This window comes from Hyla sarda, chromosome 4 (genome assembly GCF_029499605.1).
Source record: "Hyla sarda isolate aHylSar1 chromosome 4, aHylSar1.hap1, whole genome shotgun sequence".
Taxonomy (NCBI): domain Eukaryota; kingdom Metazoa; phylum Chordata; class Amphibia; order Anura; family Hylidae; genus Hyla; species Hyla sarda.
This window is the reverse complement of record NC_079192.1, coordinates 97,404,672-97,423,889: the sequence shown is the minus strand read 5'-3', so window position 1 is coordinate 97,423,889 and position 19,218 is coordinate 97,404,672. Positions and strand designations below refer to the sequence as shown.

Genomic DNA, 19,218 nt, shown 5'->3' with positions numbered 1-19,218 from the left:
CTACTACAAGTCCCAGCAAGCCCTTAAGGTCTCTGAGTCACTGGTCACCTCCTTGGGCCCTGGCTGAACTGTATAGACTTTACCATCTGTCTACCCTCAGTAAAGCTACCATTATCCGTAACTTGGCGATGGAGTCATTATTGCCCCCGTGCCTAGCCCAGGATCCAGCGGTATACCTTCGGGTGGTATCGAGGATAAACCACGCCCTGGCGTCATGAATACAAGGGGTTAATTCCATCTGCCCCTAGGGTAACAACATCTGGCCTCATCACACCCCGTTACCACATTTTGGTTGCACTTGACGGACATGTGTCATTTTTCAAGTGTACTAACTATGTGACTATATAAATGGCAAGTACAATAGCTAAAACCTATTCTACCAAATAAGTTCTATTATACATTATACAGCCCAGTACTCCTAGACACGACAAGTAAAGGGCAAATGCCTAATAACATACAGACCGATGTGTCTCTCTGTTCTGGGAAGCCCCCAGCCACCTAAGCCTATACCAGCATGAGAGACCTGGTATTACAGCTGTCATACAGACTGTCGGGGCATGCTGGGAGTTGTAGTTCTGCAACAGCTGGAGGCACCCTGGTTGGGAAACACTGTTAAACACATTCTAAAAACTCGATATGTGTTCTAAATCCACTAAACAGATGAGAAGCACAAGCTGCATTTATAAAATATTCCATGTCTGTGCAAATAGCCCCATGGAGCAATGTTTTCCAACCAGCGCACCTCCAGCTGTTGCAAAACTACAACTCACAGCATGCATGCTGGAAGTTGTAGTTTTGAAACAGCTGGAGGCACACTGGTTGTGAAACACTGCGATAGAGTAACACTAGCTCCATAGTAAACACCTAAAATCACATTTACAGTACTGATAAAAGATACCCTTCAAAAGTAAAGATTATTGATCCCAATGGAAAAACTCCCATACTGAACAGATAAAACACAGCTGTACTGAAATCCTGCAGGGACGATCGTGTAGGTAAGGGCTTAAACTAGCTATGGAAATTTACTTTTCTAAGGTTTATTTTTTGCTAATAAATTGCACGAATGCAAATCATTCCAGACCACAAGCAAAACATAAGCCTAAGCTATAAAGCGATAAAAATCCATTTAGAGGTACAAATAAACAATTATAGAAGATATCACCTAGAATTAATAATCGTGTAATTCCAAATTACCGCTGCACCAGCAAGAAACGACCTTAAACGTTGTAAAAAAAAAAAAGAGACTTAATGGAGCCAATTCTGCACATGATTTTAATGAAAATGTTGCATTGTATTTGCGCTCAGTCATCCCTCTGAAGAGCAGGAATTACGCCGCCCCGTCCTCTAACAAGGAGGTAAAGCTACGGTGGCAGGAACAGTCACATATACATGAATTTACAATAACACTAAAATCAATGGTTGTTACTCTGAAAGCTTCTGCTTATTGGCAAATGCTAATAACTCATTTTTTTTCCAGAAGCCAAGGGGGCCTCTCATTTATATCTACGTCATTTGCCGAAACTGCTATTTATGTTAAAAAAAAAATGCTTAACCCCATATCGACCAGGTGTACGAGCAAAGACCTGGGTCCTGCCCTTGCTGTCATTGCTCCTCTACTTCCACCCTGGCTCATATTGGAAATCAAATGGCCGGCCGCTTGGACTGTGAATGTCCGCTGATCCGAGGCCAGTTATTGAGAGATCATGTATATAGTTGACCTCCTTCTACTAATAAAATGTAGAACAGAAAAGAAATGTAACTTTTATTCCATCACTGCCCAAGGCCTGCACAGCTAAGTGCTCTTTACAAGAAGGAGACAAAAGACAAGCTATTCTGTTCATTAGTCGCTCCATGTTCCCTTTCACCTGCCCCTAAAACTTTTTTCTAGCGTGCTATTGGCGTCTTTAGGGAACACTTGAGCAGGCATACAATGCTCTATGGGATATTAACCATGGACGGCTTGCTGCGAATATCTTCTGTGTGTAATGGGGGCACCGGGGGGAGCACATCCGACATAGCACCATTGTCATGTAGGATCTTATGAGTTTAATGGATTATGTCTCCTTTGGGCTCCGGGGAGCTCTGTTTACCACCGAGAATTTGCTCGCAAATGGATTATTAACTAAACCTGCATTAACCCTTTGTTTCCCCCCTCGCGTTCTTCAAACACTTAATGTCAACCTATATATTGAGGATGACTCCCCAGGCGGACACTTATAAAGAATTTCATCCCCTCAAGTGATACAAAAGAAAACAAAGAAAATACAATTTTCTCATTTTAAAGAAAAACGTCCCCTTTTCCCCTTTAGAATCATAAAAGTAGAAATATAAAAACACAGAGACGTCATTGCAAAGTGCTGGGGAGAGACAGCCCTATTTCTTCTTCTCCAGAGAAGGACTGGACATATTCATGTAGACTTCTACAAAACATTAAAGGGGTTATCCAGGAAAAAACTTTTTATATATATCAAATAGCTCCAGAAAGTTAAACAGATTTGTAAATTACTTCTATTAAAAAATCGTAATCCTTTCAGTACTTATGAGCTTCTGAAGTTAAGGTTGTTCTTTTCTATCTAAGTGCTCTCTGATGACACCTGTCTCGGGAAACACCCAGTTTAGAAGAGGTTTGCTATGGGGATTTGCTTCTAAACTGGGCGTTTCCCGAGACAGGTGTCATCAGAGAGAATTTAGACAGAAAAGAACAACCTTAACTTCAGAAGCTCATAAGTACTGAAAGGATTAAGATTTTTTAATAGAAGTAATTTACAAATCTGTTTAACTTTATGGAGCCAGTTGATATATAAAAAAAAGTTTTTTCCTGGATAACCCCTTTAAGCTCTATATATCCCTGGACTACGTTGCTTTAAGATGCAAAAAAAAAAAAAGGCAGCCCAGATGGATAGCACCAGAGGTCAAAAAGATAGCCTTTCTAATAAATAAGCACCTATGCATCCATTTGACATATGCACCAGGCGCTTTCATGGCACGTATGACAAATGGTTCAATAAAGCACAGGGTGAAAGAGCCTCATAAATAGTTTTTAAAAAAAACTACAGTTTTTATAAAATAGGCACAACTGGTCAGACAATATGGTCCGCATTATACCTAGTTATGTAGTAATACTGGAAAGGAGATTCATTACAGGCTGGGATTTGCCATTCTAAAATCTAAGAAGGTTGGGGACACCCCCCTCAGCTTGAGCCACACAAACCTCAGCCTCATTAACGGCCCCGCCCATCTGACGATATAGGGATCGGTAATCATTTAATACTAACCCCACAACATATTCAGATTTGGGTGAAATGGACCTCAAATATGTGGGAACAAAAACAGCCAGTTGGATTGACCAGATATTTAGATACAAGACTAGAGCAGAAAAATGAATGACTAAAGACCATGGGGGACAATTATCAAAACCTGTCCAGAGGAAAAGTTGCTGAGTTGCCCGTAGCAACCAATCAGATCGCTTCTTTCATTTTTTAGAGGTCTTTTCAAAAATGAAAGAAGCGATCTGATTGGTTGCTATGGGCAACTCAGCAACTTTTCCTCTGGATAGGTTTTGATAAATCTCCCCCCATATGTTACTGCTAATTTTTATATAAAGGGAGAAACATTTTTAATGTCTAAATAAGAAAACAGGTATCATCATTTCAATAATCCCAGAACATTTTCGAATTAGTGTTGCTCACGAATATTCGAAATTCGAATTTAAAATCGCGAATGTCGCATATTCGTGAATATTACAAATATAGCACTATATATTCACAATTACGAATATTCGCTTTTTTTTTTAAATTTGTTCACAGTACACATCACAGTGGTGTCTAGTGGTACGCCCCCCGCACCTGAGAGCTTTGGCTCTCGCTCCCCGCACCTCCAGCTATTGACTTGCCGTCTGCTGTATGGACACTTGGAATAAAGCATCGTTTGGCAAATACTTCTCAGTGGGTGAGTGCAGCTTTTTTCAAGTCTTCTGCTTTTCATGTTTTACACATCACAGTGATCACTGCATCCCTCTCTGCTCTTTGCATATGCGCATATTCCCAAATATTGAGCCCTTCTTTAAAGGGGTACTCCGCCCCTAGACATCTTATCCCCTATCCAAAGGATAGGGGATAAGATGTCAGATCGCCGAGGTGCCGCTGCTGGGGACCCCCGGGATCCCCGCTGGGGTACTGCGCTATCATTACAGCACAGAGCGAGTTCGCTCTGCGCGTAATGACGCGCAATACAGGGGCCGGAGAATCGTTACGTCACGGCTCCGCCCCTCATGATGTCACGGCCCGCCCCTTTCAATACAAGTCTATGGGAGGGGGCGCGGCGGTCGTCACGCCCCCTGCCATAGACTTGCATTAAGGGCACAGGCCGTGATGTCACGAGGGGCGGAGCCATGACATCACGCGGCTCCGTCCCCTGTATCGCCCGTCATTACGCACAGAGCGAACTCGCTCTGTGCTGTAATGATAGAGGGGTGCCGCAGCGGGGATCCCGGTGCTCCCCAGCAGCGGCACCGCGGCGATCTGACATCTTATCCCCTATCCTTTGGATAGGGGATAAGATGTCTAGGGGCGGAGTACCCCTTTAATGGTATAGGGAACTAATGGGCTAGTGCAGTGGTCTCCAACCTGCGGACCTCCAGATGTTGCAAAACTACAACTCCAGCATGCCCGGACAGCCAACGGCTGTCCGGGCATGCTGGGAGTTGTAGTTTTGCAACATCTGTAGGTCCGCAGGTGGGAGACCACTGCACTAGCCCATTAGTTCCCTATACTAATAATCAAGGGAGGGCTCAATATTCGCAAATATGCAGATATATTTTCGCATATGCGCAAAAAAAAACCACGAATATGCGAATATATGACGAATATTCGTCCATATATTTGCGAAATGTCGCGAATTCGAATATGGTCTACGCCGCTCATCCCTATTTATAATCTGAAGCAATAAGGAGAAATAGAGGCCAAATAATACCTATACATTTTTGTTATTTTGTTTGTGGAACAGATTGTTCCTAAACCTACAGTTAATAGGATTATAGCAAAAGATATGGAGCGGTTAGAAAAGCTGGGTTAACATAAGGGACTGACAGTTTTTCATCTCGCCATAATCCTATGAATTGTTCAGCAGCAGCAGTAAGGGGAAGAATAGTTTGATATCTATCAGGTACGCATGCACCTCCATGATCTGACATTTATTTCCAGACCCCTGAAGCGTGCAGCCGCAGGTAATCTCCATTAAAGACGCCTGTCACTTCCAGCTTGATCCACGTGTCATCTGTGAATTTTGTCCTTAATGGCGCCATTATTGCGAGGAATTTTTGATAGATGCCTTATTTTCATACTAATGGGATAAATGAATGATAATTGCATTAATTACCCTCCCTTTACCACATCTTTTGACGCTTCTACTAATGCTACTTACACATTAAACCAGTTTTAACCTTAGTCAGCGTGGGAGCAATTATTCTGATGCGGGGTAATACAGACAGGGTTTCATCAAATACATAGCTACATAGGTGATAAGGTTAAAAATAGATGCAATCAAGTTTAACCAATAATCCTACCATGCTGATCAGGAGGAAGGTAAGTACCTATAAAGCAGATGCCAATTTCCCCATATTAGAGGAAAGCTTCTTTCCCAACATCCAATTCTTCTATTTTTAATTGGCATCCAATTTGCTACATATCAAATCCAGAAGTGGAAACCACATGTACACATTGCGCGCTTTTAAATGTTTTAGCTGCCATAAATAATAACTCTGTAGACTAGAAAAGAGTTAATTGGTTATAATGTGCAGCAAATGGACTTTCACAAGGAAAATTACTTAAAGGGGTTATCCAGGAAAAAACTTTTTATATATATATATATATATATATATATATATATATATATATATCAACTGGCTCCGGAAAGTTAAACAGATTTGTAAATGACTTCTATTAAAAAATATTAATCCTGTCAGTACTTATGAGGTGCTGAAGTTGAGTTGTTCTTTTCTATCTAAGTACTCTCTGATGACACGTGTCTCGGGAACTGCCCAGTTTAGATGCAAATTCCCATAGCAAACCTCTTTCTACTCTATGCAGTTCCCGAGACAAGCAGAGATGTCAGCAGAGAGCACTGTTGCCAGACAGAAAACAACAACTCAACTTCAGCAGCTGATAATTATTGAAAGGATTAAGATTTTTTTTAATAGAAGTAATTTATAAATCTGTTTAACTTTCTGGAGCCAGTTGATATAAGAAAAAAAAAGTTTTTTTTCCTGGAATACCCCTTTAAATTCTCATCTGTAGCCAGGTGTGTACTCTGAGGGGACAGGCCTTATAGCTCAATGACTATGCAACCCTGTCCTAGCATGGGCCTGTGATGGCCCACTCAGCAGTACAAACTTTCAGCCTTGCTTGTTAATAAATTCCAAAACGGCGACTAAGATATTAAGCTGGCCATAGACATAGACGTTATAATTGATCAGACCAACGTTATAATAGTTAACTAAAGAAGAATGCATGAGAGCTAATGTAAATGTACAATATTTGGTCGGACCCCCCACGATCAGACCTTTGGATAGGGTACTCATTTTCCTACACTATAGTATCCCTTTAATTTAATCTATGGCGTATACAGAAACAACTAACTAGTACAGTAGAGAAGACAGCAACAGAGAGATTGCGCACTAAAGTGTGTTTTCTTGTATTTTAAAAAAATTGCCTAAAAGGTTGGGACTTGGGTGGAAGATATGTATAAAAAGAACAAAAACTGTACTCCTCAGTTTAAATGCCGCTATTTAGTCCCCAGCTAGAAGTGCAATGCAGTGGTGTCCCTAACATTGAGCACGTGACACTGTAGCCAATCACTGGGCTCCACTGTCTCTACCTGCATGTTCTGCACAAGATCACAGAGGCCAACGGTCGGCTACCTTGTGACGTAATGGACTCCGGAGCATCAGCAAACTGAGTAGTTTTTTTTTTAGTTTAAATCTTTGACCCCAGTCCCTGTCTGTAGGCAGTTTAAAAATGCAAATGCATTTATATGCATTGCACCATTTTAATTGTCAACACTAGGGTATTAAAAGATTATAAGTGTAAAGGGTAAATAAAACTGCATTTACTGTACGCAGAAGAATTATGCATTGGTCACTTGATTCTCCAAAACAATCTTTGCAGTCCCTAGTCTAACCTATCTTATTCCAGGAGAAGGGGTGAAGCTAAACCTGCCAGGGCCTGGCCTTTGCCAAGGCAATATCTCCAAGTCCCTGCCATTGCTAGGCATACCTACACTTAGGCCACATGTCTCTACCCAGGTAACATCTTTACTACAATAAAGTCTCTGTCCCTATTTCTCTTCCTGTCCATGCTGAGGATATCGTGTTTAAGTTCTTTACTTAGAGGGAGTTTAAAGTCTATTCCTGAGAGAAGAGGGCTGAACAAGGATCTCTCTGCAATACACTGATCTCTACATCTATACATCCTTCCAGGTACGGTGTCGCAGAGTGAGTAAAGAAAGGTCTACATACTGCAGTACAGTAATCCAATCTGTAAAGATCCTTATCAGTAGTTTTAGTAACTTTGGACTGAGAACCCATTTAAAGGGGTACTCCGCTGCCCTGCTTTGGAAGCTCGGCTCCCCAGCGTCCAGAAGTTTATTGTTCAGAACGTTGCGTGTGAGCTTCCGTGTTCAGGGCCGCCCCTCGTGACGTCACGCCCGCCCCCTCGTGACGTCACGCTTGCCCCCTCAACGAAAGTCTATGGGAAGGGGGCGCGATGGCAGTCGCGCCCCCTTCCCATAGACTTTCGTTAAGGGGGCGGGCGTGACATCATAAGGGGGCGGGCATGATGTCACGAGGGGTCGCCCTGAACACGGAAGCCCGCACGCAGAATTCGGAACAATAAACTTCCGGACGCTGGGGAGCGGAGCTTCCGAAGCAGGGCAGCGGAGTACCCCTTTAATTATTAATCCAATAAGGCCTCATTCACATCGCCGTTAGACTCATCTATTCGGAGTTCCATCGGCAATCCGGCTTGAGCGGAGAAATATTGCAAGCTAAATTTTTCTCCGCTAAATTCCTGTAAAATTACTGTATCACCGAGGAGCCCATGCAAGTGAATTGGATCCGTCGAGACCCGAAAGTAGCAGTTTGCAGCCAACCCATTTTAGGGTCGGATTGACTAAAAAACTGTTTTAAAAAAGTTAATCAGACCCTTAATGGGTCGATGCAAACAGCAATGTGAATGAGGCCTTAAGCTGCTATAAAAGCAACATTTAAAGGGACCTTACAAATTCAAAAAAAGATTTTTTTAAATGGACAGTGACAAAATATCCATTCATCTGGCTAAAAAGCTGTAACATTCCAAGTTTAATGAAAGCAACTGTATTTTGTTGGAATTGCACAAGAAGCATAAGTAAAATCTTACTTTGCTTTTCATTTGGGAACAGATTCCTTGACAAAAGTGAGATTGGTTCACAGGGAACACTAGGATAGCTGCACCACTCTGCCACATGACACAAGAGTAAGGCCAGGTTTCCACTTGTTTTTTTTTCTGGCAGTTTTTGTAAAACTGCCACTGCAGTTTTTGAGCCAAAGTCAGAAGTGGATCCGTAAGGGAGAAGAAGTCTAAGTCCTTCCTTTATATGTCCTATTCCTTTTGAATACACTTCTGGCTTTGGCTCAAAAACTGCAGTGGCCAATATCCAAAAACTGCCAGAAAAAAAAACAAGTGGAAACCTAGCCTAAGAGAAATACTACTCACAGCTGACCTGAGTAACAACCGTCCCTGTGTATTACAACGTGATCAAAAAAGTACCAAAAAAAAATACCCAAATTAATAGCATGGGCTTTGAAAAGTTTGGTTTTGGGTCAACCTCCTCTCCTCTGAAAACCCTATTAGGCTGGGTTCACAGTTAGTATTTGAGCAATATTTGGTCCTCATTTTGTTTAGTATGTTTTGCCAAAAAGCGACATAGAAGCAAACCCATGATAATGGAAACATTTTCACCTTTTTTCTGTGTTTTGGACCTACTCCTTTTTTTTTCTAAAATGCTGACCAGAATGAGGACGAAATATATCATGGTAGAATAGCTAGCTAGCCTCTACAAAAGGTCCACATAAGCATTTCACAAAAATACACACAGATAATAAAGCATGAATGTGAAATTAACCCATTTGAGGCTGTTCATCTCTTGCTTTGGTCACAGTAGCTCATCCCAAATGAACATAAGCCTAAGTGCATGGCAGATTTTCTATCACATTCCCAAAGCAAGCCAGCAGGTGAGAGTCTCGAAGACGTCTTCCAAACCATCAAATCGATAACGCAATTAACATATTATATGTTCCTCCCGATCTCCCAAGACTTTGCTATGCCCTTGATTAGATTAAGCTAGCTGCCTGCTAATGACATGTAATGTTAATTAAGAGAATTACATGATAGGTTTCCCCATGGATGGTAATGTAATGAGGTTGGTGTAGAGCCGAGACGTGGGAAGACAGATACGCAGCATTAGAAACAGACTACTAGACACATGGCTGGTTTGCTACAAACAGGGGTTCTGTGTTCCTGTAATTAGGGCTGAAGGCAGTGCCACTAATAAGCATCCAATTAGGAAATGGATAAAAAAAACAAGGGGTGAGCAGCCACAGGGACAAGGGATGCTGCACCAAATGTGATGGGGACAACATGCCCAATGCTGGGGTATCAGTGACAAATCAATTAAAACGGCTACAGATTGCAATTAATTGAGTTTCATCTATGAATCTAGAATTGTGCAGCTTAGGATCCAATTTTATTGCATTTAGGGATTGCCCAGCAATGTGATGACATGAAATGGACAAAATATCAATATATTAATTTCTGAAATGTCTCTCGGGAAGATGAGTTGTCAGACATTGTTTAAGATCTTATAACGTCATTATCAGAAAGGATACCATGAAAAATTTACAGTAAATTAATGTACTGGAGGGTAAAATGGCTTTATCACCCAAGGAAAATAGGCTGAATGATGGTCATCTCTCTAAGCCTGTATTACAATTTATACTGTAGAGCAGGACTACCAGTAGGGACATCAGTGCTGCATTGTACCTGGTAACTGAGGGTAGGTCTTAGATCTTGTGGACCAAGGCTGTGTCAGTAAATGTATGGGCATAATTCATACATTAATCCCTATGGAGGTAATTCAAGGTTATGCACATTATTTTATGAGTACTGACTATAATACCAGATATAATACAATTTTGAAATGAGGTTGGTGTAGAGCCGAGAGCTTGTGCACTATTAGCTCTATTTAATTCAGTATGTAGAACATTATTACCCGCATACATAAAAATCCATTATTACATGAATATACAATAGGACTCTTATGAGGATAAAGGAAGAGCATAAGTTCACATCATTTGTTTAATGATCTTATTCTGACGCAAGCATTCTTTACTGTCATGCCAATGGACCAAAAACTGCATGGCAATGGACACTATGCATGGCAATGGACTGTATGTATACAACCTAGTTCACACCATACTGGCATTTACTATACATTGGCATACACATACTGTATACATTAGTGACCAAATGTGTGCAATGTATTGTGATATACTGTATTGACTTTATTGAAAAATGTAGTGTGTGGGGGCATACATTCAAAGGGACAGTTTGAATTGGTTTTGCTGGATGAAGTGTGAATCTAGCCTATGAATAATAGATAACAGCCCTTATCTACCCTTGTGGGGCAGATAATGTTCTCATGTAAACATCCTGCACATTTGCCCACAGTTGTTGCAGCTGGGCCTGTATATCCTGCACTATTGTCGGTTGCCAAAGCCGGCTTACCATAAATGCTTGATAGGCAATAAATCTGGCAACTGGGCAGGCCAAGGAGGTGTTGCAATCTGTCTGAGGCATTCTTAAAAAAAAACGTATTCTGCTGAAAAATGAGAGGCAACGCATGTGTCAGCAGGATGTCCTGCACATATCATGTAGTTCTTGGTGTCCCTCGAATCACTATTAGGGGTGACTAACTGTTGTATGCAATGGCTCCCCAGATCTGTATGCGATGGCTCCCCAGATCTGTATGCGATGACTCCCCAGATCTGTATGCGATGGCTCCCCAGATCTGTATGCAATGGCTCCCCAGATCATCACACCAACAGTTAGGACAGTTTGTTGCTCCACAGCAAAGGCAGGATTGAAGCATTTACACTTGACCACCATACTTAAACCTGACAGTCGTTGGTTCACATAAAGACAGTTTCCCTCCATAGCAGTCCAGGTTTCTCGTTCACGACATCACTAAAACTAAATGCAATGGTGGCTGGCTGCCAATGGGAGAACATGTAATGGGCACCATGACATCAAATTTCATTTTGCTAAGCACCTAGAAATGGTCTAAAGAAAAGACAGGGGTGTGTAATGAAGGTGTTTCCTGTGTCTGGACAAACAAACCGCAAGAGCTGCTCATACCTGTCTGCAGCTCAAACAATCTTCTCTACTGGTGATCTGTCTGGGCCATCCAGAGCCTGTTTGCCATAGTGCATGCCCTTATATAACACTGCCCCAACACCTCATAACAACTTGGTAGGAATGGCCTAAATGAAGGGCTTCCTGTGGTTCTCAGTCCAATGACGCACCCCCTCAAAGTCTGTCAACTGGGCAAAATGTCAATGATATCTCACTAAGAGATACACTCCCCCAAAGTAGCCTCTGAGAGCCTTTTATATAGGGAAGTGGGGGAAGCATGTTCACTCCCTGTTGAGGAAAGACCCAGTGTTTAATCAGACCACACCTGTAATGATTTACATATCGACCTGAGACACGACTTTATGCCAAGTTTTGTTGTAATCCGACCTATTTGCCTTTTTTTTGCCGGTGGGGCAATAAATAAAAAATTAGGTTAAAAAGATGATTTATTCATAGCAAGTTATCACAGCTCAGATTTTATCAGGTGTGAGCTGTGATTGGTTGATGTGGGCAAAATTACATAGGCAGGATCTACTGCAGAAAATCTGCATCAATAAAATCTACTGCAGATTTTCAATTACGGAAACTCCACCACAGAAAACCTGCCACAGATCCCGCTTATGTGAATGTACCCTAATGCTATGTGAAAAGGTTTATGGTTCATGTTTTTGGTCTCACTTATGCAGTTTTGAAACTAAAAAGGCTTAAAACCCATTCCAAAAAAATGGACCTTGCACTTCACTTTGTGGATCTATAGCTTATATGAATTACCAGAATTTTTTTTTCTATAGAACTATATATATATATATATATATATATATATATATATATATGTGTGTAGAGGGTAGGCAGCACAACCACGTATTCTGACGGAATCTTGGGGTGCAAGCAAGGATAGCGGTCCCAATCGCAGACGGCTCAAATAATCCAAGATGCAGAAAGTACAGCAGCACACCCAGTAGTAAAGTGCAAAAATTGGGATTTATTGACCCATATCAAATGCGACATTTCGACGGCATCCCGCCATCTTTTTCAAGCATGATACACAGGTTACAACATCCACATTATATCAGGTGTGTAATTAACAAACAATCAAGTGTAAACAGTATTATAAAAGTGATCAAACACACAATCATAAGATTAAAGTGTATACAAAATATAAAATACATGAGTGACAAACCAATACAGTCATGGTATAAATATACATTGAACACAATCTATATAAAATAGGTGTATATTGGTTTCTCTAAACCAAAGTCCACAGGTGCGCCATATCGGCAGTGAATTAAAAACAATTAAAAACATGAAATCTACCTTGAGACAGATCCACATACTCCTGTGTGCCCAAAGACGCCATAACAGCGTTGTTCACTTCCGCATCGGTATCCAGCAGTCATGTGATCATCACCTGATCACACACGTCACATGGGCTTCGCCGGCTCCAGTCAGCCGGTTCGGCGCATGCGCACATGCTGCTGCATATCGTGCAGGATATTAGTGTAAAGTAATAAAGGTTCTGTAGGTGATGATTTCAAAAATTGAGAGTCTACTTACAATACATAAAACTCTTACTAATGTCAATATATACATTGCAGAGAGTCTCTGTGTGTTCCCCAACAACCGCGGAGAACGCACACAAACCGCAACACAATGTGAATAAGGACATAACCACGTAAACTAGTGAAAATTAAAAAAAATACAATTTTATTTATTTTAAATTTTTTTTATTTTATTTTTTTTCATTTTTTTTCACACACCTGATATAATATGGATGTTGTAACCTGTGTATCATGCTTGAAAAAGATGGCGGGATGCCGTCGAAACGTTGCATTTGATATGGGTCAATAAATCACAATTTTTGCACTTTACTACTGGGTGTGCTGCTGTATTTTCTGCATCTTATATAGATATATAAAATTATATATATATATATATATATATATATATACTGTTTTGGGGGGGACTTTTTCGAGCTGCAAAACGGCAATTTTAAGGCTGAAAAAAATAGCTCATAATTCTGTGTGTGAACATTACTTCATGGCTGTATAAGAGACAGGTATTTTACCTATTCACGCTCTCTCTAAAAAAAAATACAAGCTCCTGCATATACAGAATGATGGAAAGGCTAGAGCTAAATACATACGGCATGTATTGTAGAGTTCATTTGAAAACATTGGCCCTCATTTACTATTGCAAACCCCGACATGTTTTGTCGGGTTGTGCGCCAGATTCTGCCTCGTTGCACCAGAAATTCTGTCTGCGCCAGATTATGCGCCAGAATTTGCGCCAGAATTGAAAAAAACAGACTAACTCTCCATTTTGCTAAGAAAAGGGGGCGTGGCTGCCAGGAAAGGGGTCTCTGAAAGGGGGCGTGTTCCCGACATTTTCCCAAAAACCCAACACATTTACTAAGTTTCCACATAAAATGTGGTGGATTTGAGCTGAGGAAAACCAGACAGATCAGAGCATGTGTAAAAAAGCAAAGTGTAGGGAAAGTGGAAAATGTAGGGAAACCTTAGTAAATACCGTTGAAAAAAAATTGTAGGGAATTAAAACCCACAAAGAAACCAACACTCTACTCTTAGTAAATAAGGGCCATAATAGAGTGTCATGCATTTATGAGAGTTTCCCATGAATGTGATGCAACATATAAGCCATATGAGGGCTGAACATGAATCTACTGGGCGCCCAGTCGTATGTAGCTCCTATCTACAGATTTTATTCTTCTGGTCAAGTCACATGGGCAATTTTAGGGGTTCAACTAGTGCAAACATTCTTATGTTAATTCTTTGCTATGGATAAGTTCAGGATATTTATTCAAAGTAGAAGAAAAAGAGCTCGTTGGCACCTATTGGAGGTAGCTTCCCTGTACATGGTCAATGGTCTCAAACTGTGGCCGTCCAGATGTTGCAAAACTTCAACTCCCAGCATGCCCGGAGTTGAAGTTTTGCAACATCTGGAGGACCACAGTTTGAGACCACTACTGTAACTTAATCCTCAACCCCTTGAAGGGAAGCTGTCAAGTTAAAAATGCAGTCCAATCTGCAGGCATCATGTCATAAAGCAGAAGAAGCTGAGCAGATTCATATATAGTTTCATGGGAAAGATTCCAGGATAACTTGTCAACTATTTATGCAAATCTCTGCTCATTCTGTGCTAAGTAGTCAAGTGGGCGGCCCTATTTAAGCTCTCTCTATTTGCACACTTATACAGCTGTCAATCACTGAGTATGACCACACACTTGACTCTTTACCCCAGAATGAGCAAAGATTTACTTATAAACAAAGACAATTTATCCTGGCACTAACCCGACAAAATTTTAAAGGGTTAATCCAGTGGAAAAATTTTTTTTTTTCTAATCAATAATTTTTTTTTCAAGAAAGTTAAACAGATTTGTAAATGACTTCTATTCTCCAGCATGACTCCTTCCAGCACTTATCAGCCGCTGTATACTACAGAGGAAGTTCTTTTCTTTTTGAATTTCTTTTCAGTCTGACCACAGTGCTCTCTGCTGACACCTCTGTCCATGTCAGAAACGGTCCAAAGCAGGAGAGGTTTGCTATGGGGATTTGCTCCTGCTCTGGACAGTTTCTGACACGGAAAGAGCTGTCAGCAGAGAGCACTGTGGTCAGACAGAAAAGAAATTCAAAAAGAAAAGAACTTGCTCTGTAGTATACAGCAGCTGGTAAGTACTCGAAGGGATAAGATTTTTTAATAGAAGTTTCTTTACAAATCTGTTTCACTTTCTGGCACCATTTGATTTGAAAAAAAAATGTTTTTCACTGGAGTAACCCTTTAAAGAACCTTAAAGGGGCACTCCCATGGAAAACTTTTATTTTTTTTATCAACTGGTGCCAGAAAGTTAAACAGATTTGTAAATCACTTCTATTAAAAAATCTTAATCCTTCCAGTACTTTTTAGGTGCTGTATACTAAAGAGAAATCCAAAAAAGAAATGCATTTCCTCTGATGGCATGACCACAGTGATCTCTGCTGACCTCTGCTGTCCATTTTAGGAACTGTCCAGACCAGGAGAAAATCCCCATAGCAAACATATGCTGCTCTTGACAGTTCCTAAAATGGACAGCAGAGGTCAGCAGAGAGCACTTTGGTCATGACATCAGAGGAAATGCATTACTTTTTAGTATATAGCCCCTAAAAAGTACTGGAAGGATTAAGATTTTTTAATAGAAGTGATTTACAAATTTGTTTAACTTTCTGGCACCAGTTGATTTAAAAAAAAAGTTTTCCACGGGAGTACCCCTTTAAACATGACTATGAATAACCGGCCAAACTACAATTTCCTCCAAAAGATAGAGAACCCATTTGTAGACAGCTTTTACGCTGTTCTTGCCCCTCATCAGTACAGAGAAGGGAGATCTCTAATGTTTTGAAACAAAGAAATGTAGCAACAAAAATCAAATAAAAAGAGTGTACACTGAGGCCACATAAAACACTTTATACTGCACAACAAAAAATGGCCCATATGCCTCTCTATAAAGCTATCAATATTGGCATATTGAGTCCATTACCAGCCTCGTAAAGTACTAAATGTGTAAAGATGGGACTTGGGTAATGTTATTTTTTTGAAGTTATATTATGTAACAACCTATTTCCAGCTACTTAGTAAATCCCTGCTCCTATGACCAAGTGCAACTGTTCCAATAAATATAATCTCCCGTATTATTGCATTTTATAGGCCTGCTGGCTGCCCGCTGTTATATCACTCTTAAAGGTTTCCCTGACCCTTTCGGGCTTCAGTCAGAGAATTACAGCCTAGACGTGGGATGCAGTCGGCGGAGGTTTATGGGCCTGGTAGTGGCTGTTAATCTTGGGCTGATCATCTCCTTCTGTTTAGAAGATCCTGAGGGAGCTGCTCATTAACCTCTAATCAGCTCCAACGTGGTAAACGCATACAGACCCACATGACCAGCCATATTAGCTTTTAAGGCTGCACGGCGGAGGGTGGTGGGTTCATTAGGACGCCCTACTGTGCAGCACGGTGTCCGGACTAACTCTCACAGCTGCAGCACCCCAAAGCAGGAGGGGGTTAATTCTATCAGTGAAGCGCGTGACATTGCAGCACCAGAAGACACTTTGTCCTTGCACGCTTGTCCTGTCACTAACACAAGGCAATCAATAGATTTATAACAGCCAGTGCGGTGAGGAACAAGAATCATCGGGAGACAGACATTGGGGGAAATTGTCTGATTTCTTAGGTCCTCAAGACTATTATTCCCACACGTGGGCAACAGGCAATGAATAATTTTGCCTTTAAAGCATTGCGGTCAATGGCTCTCTGTGGGAAGATAGGTTACAGCCACCCCAAGACTTTCTTTCCCTTAGCATAGAGAAAAAATACAACACGTAAAACGTTGACAAATCAATGAATAAAAAGAGTCTATGAAAAAATATAAACATGTAGGCAGCAGAGACAAGCAAAACTACATTGCGAATCTATGAAACTAAAACATTGGGGATGGATTTGTTATGTGTAGAAAAAGTAGTTCTGCTTTATAAGTGCTTTTCCAAGAGCTCCAATTTAGGGAATTGGAGCACTTGGAAAAGCACTTGTGCAGTGGTACTTTTTTTTCTAAACAAAACGAATCCATTGTCAATGCATCCGTTTCAGTTTTGTAGATTCATAGTATAGCTCATCTCTAAAATTTTCTGTCAGTGGGGGTCTGGGTTTCAGACCTCCACCAATCACAAGAATTAGCAGAAACAAGCATGCAGCTGAGCAGTGCTCAGCTGCATGCTTGTTTCTGCTAATTCTTGTGATTGGTGGAGGTCTGAAACCCAGACCCCCACTGACAGTTAAATTTTAGAGATGAGCTATACTATGAATCTACAAAACTGAAACGGATGCATTGACAATGGATTCGTTTTGTTTTGTTTGCTGTATGCTCAGTCCCATAAACTTTCTATAGGGGTTTCATTTATGTACACAGAGCTGGCACTTCTTCTGGCTCCTTTTAGAGATCGATAGGGGTGTGAACACACAGACTCCCACTGATAATAACGTTTGGGCTGTCTCTATGACATGTGAAAAGTTTTTGGAAGTGGCAGTGCCAATTTATGATAATTTCCGGTATCTAAACTGAGGTAAGGGTTTTGCCTGATTTATACAGTTGATACCACTATGCCCTACTAATGCATGCCAGGCTATTAGGGGGGTCCCAAGCCTGAGGAACCTCTCTAGAAGATAAGAATGAGCCTATAAGACACTTATTTTAGTAATAGCCTTCATTTTCTTTTCCACTCATTTGCAGTTGAATGTAGGGGTTCCCAAAAGCAAGATACCTGTAATCTGCAACCTGTGTTTATCTACTTCTGGTGAAGCACTTTTAAAGGAGCCTGTCATGTTTAACACTTTGTCCAAACTGTAGGCATGTTAGGGCAGAATAAACTGAGCAAACTAATATATAATTTGGGGGGGGAGCGATATTCAGTATAACATAAATTCATTTAAATCTCCATTCATTCTTAAAATTCTGTCGGGTGGTCCCAATCAGTGATTCTATGCACACTTATGTAGGAAAAGCTGTCAGAGATAGCTGTCAATCAGTCAGTAGGACCACCCACTGGACTCCTAAGGTTAGAAAAAGCAGTGAATTTTTTGTTGTTTGTTTAAATTTTATATTGTGAGGTGTGTAAACTCCAACATTAATGCGCCTTGAATATCTTCAAGGCAGCATTAAGGTAGCACCTGTGAGGCCATGCACCTATATTAGCCAACTCAGGTGGGGCTTGCAGCTTGCCTCCCTCTCCCATTGTATGTGTGCTCAGTCACGCTGGAGGGTATCTGGGAGGAAGTTGTGAGTCGACCGAATGCTGCCGTAATTGCCCACTGGCCCCTGTTTTGCTTATCAAGCACAGGTAGGATTAGCGTTAGGTCTCGCACCATCTTGAGAAACCTTGGCATTGGTGTGCGGGCTCTGGTGTGTCCTTCATATAAGGATATACTGGCAAATGTCTCAATTTTAACATCAGTGTTGAGGGATAGCCAATGTCATTGTATACATCTACCACAGTAGTGCACCCATATTCCTGTATTGTATTCTAATTGTTACACATCCACACCGTTTATCTGGTGTAGGATTCTATTGTGGCACTTGCAGTCCGCTGCAGGCATCCTCCATTGTATGCATTTTTATGCTGGGGATCGCCCCTAGCAACGGACTACAAGGGCAGGATCTGCTCCCCCAGTATAAATGCACAACCGCATTTGGGGTTGAGCACCTCCAGCCATTTGAGACCATGTTTTTTGTTGTTTGTTTCACTAATGTATGTAAGGCAATGTGGGTGATACACCATAAATTTTCAATATTTCTCTTTTTTATAAGGAATCTGGTTAAAAGTATATAAAAAAAATACACCAGAGGGAAAGGTCAACTCCATTATAGTACACAGGACCAGCCATGGAGAATACAATTGGTTGTTATCACCAAAAGACAACGGAGTGCACTACAGTGACAACCCACAGGACTCGTGCCGTTTATCTAGACCTCATGAGCCATTCACTTATTCTATTATTGTGGCATGTGTTTATGACCTAGTGACACTTGATAGCACTGAATTGCTTGTCTGAGCATTAACCCAGACATCTGTCTACACATAAGTCACAATCCAACATCAATTCATCCTTTTAACCTTTATAAAACCGGCATGTAAGAAACCAGCTCACCCGACAGCTTATCTATACAAAGCAAAGGCTGTTAACTGATAGAAATATCCTTATGATATCATATATTATGTATCATTCATATTTTTAG

General features: G+C 41.0%; 1 protein-coding gene and 1 long non-coding RNA gene across 8 annotated transcripts in view; one reads left to right on the top strand and one right to left on the bottom strand.

Moving 5' to 3' along the window:
* Positions 1-19,218, bottom strand: part of MEGF11 (multiple EGF like domains 11) — a 581,277-nt gene that overhangs the window by 468,137 nt on the left and 93,922 nt on the right. Inside the window, exon 1 of one of the 6 annotated variants that reach the window (XM_056571693.1) lies at positions 10,818-10,836. The exons of the other annotated variants lie outside the window; for them this stretch is intronic. The gene's annotated coding sequence lies outside the window, so the exon portion shown is untranslated. Of the gene's footprint in view, positions 1-10,817; positions 10,837-19,218 lie in introns of those variants that run through there. 6 annotated transcript variants of the gene reach the window in all.
* LOC130368282 (uncharacterized) overlaps positions 1-19,218 on the top strand; it is an 80,548-nt gene that overhangs the window by 1,730 nt on the left and 59,600 nt on the right. The window contains exons 1-3 of one of the 2 annotated variants that reach the window (XR_008892401.1): positions 3,086-3,256; positions 3,819-3,948; positions 7,374-7,474. This is a non-coding gene — a long non-coding RNA (uncharacterized LOC130368282). Of the gene's footprint in view, positions 1-3,085; positions 3,257-3,806; positions 3,949-7,373; positions 7,475-19,218 lie in introns of those variants that run through there. The other variant, XR_008892400.1, reaches the window with a different exon arrangement.